This window comes from Aplysia californica, unplaced genomic scaffold (assembly GCF_000002075.1).
Source record: "Aplysia californica isolate F4 #8 unplaced genomic scaffold, AplCal3.0 scaffold00757, whole genome shotgun sequence".
NCBI lineage: Eukaryota > Metazoa > Mollusca > Gastropoda > Aplysiida > Aplysiidae > Aplysia > Aplysia californica.
Window position 1 is genome coordinate 148856 of NW_004798027.1, and position 900 is coordinate 149755.

The 900-nt window shown below is 42.1% G+C and overlaps 1 protein-coding gene across 1 annotated transcript in view; it reads left to right on the forward strand.

Moving 5' to 3' along the window:
* Window positions 1-900, forward strand: part of LOC101846098 (conserved oligomeric Golgi complex subunit 3) — a gene marked incomplete in the record, with an annotated part of 36608 nt that overhangs the window by 32789 nt on the left and 2919 nt on the right.

Genomic DNA, 900 nt, shown 5'->3' on the forward strand with positions numbered 1-900 from the left:
GTTTGAAGTCTTTTAACTTTCTCCAGTGATATTCTTGATAACAAAGAGTTACAATAATCGAGTTTTGATAAAATTAAGCTAGTTACTAGTAAAGCAGTATACTTAGTATTGATCAGATGACGCATGTTACTAATTTTTCTTATTTCTAAATACATGCAGCTGATCAGATAGAACGTTGGTCTGTTGGCTCTGAATGGCAGGAAAGTTTTTTTTGTGCCCCCAGTTGTTTATTCATTAATCTGTTCTGTCTCTTTTTTATCATTCCAAATTAGTTGATTCTCTTTGTTTGTGAATTATTGTACCGGTATGTGTGAAGGATTTTGACTGTTCCATGTATCTCTTTTGCACACTGCTAGTGCTACTTAAGGAGTTACCAGTTATGGAATTTTTGTTATTTCATAGAGGGCAATTTGTGGGTGGTTGACGGGTGCTCTGGCTTGGTTTGCTCCTTCATCAAACATCTATCGTCCTGATCTCTCCTCCTCCTTTTTTTATGTTTGTTACCCTCTTGTAACACCTGTAATCTTCGGCACTTTTATAATATTAAGTTATATGACCTTATTGAGTTGCAAGTGCCGTAAAACTATTACTAAAACATAGAAGGCAATTTAAAACAGAACCAAACTGATCCTCCAGTGCAGTTGTGAGCGCTGAACTGATAATGGTTCTTCTCCGTCTCCAGGCCAACATCGTGGTGAGCATGAAGGAAGACGTGGGCAGCAAGGTCACGCTACGACAGCAGCCGTTTGCCTCTCCAGAGAAGCTCCATGACGTGACGGCCGAGACCTACCGCAACATCAAGGCCAAACTGGCGCTGGTGCAGCGCAGCATGGCCCTCTACCTTGCCAACCGCGACACGGAGGCCATTCTGTTCCGGCCCATCAAGGTGAGTGGGTGGTT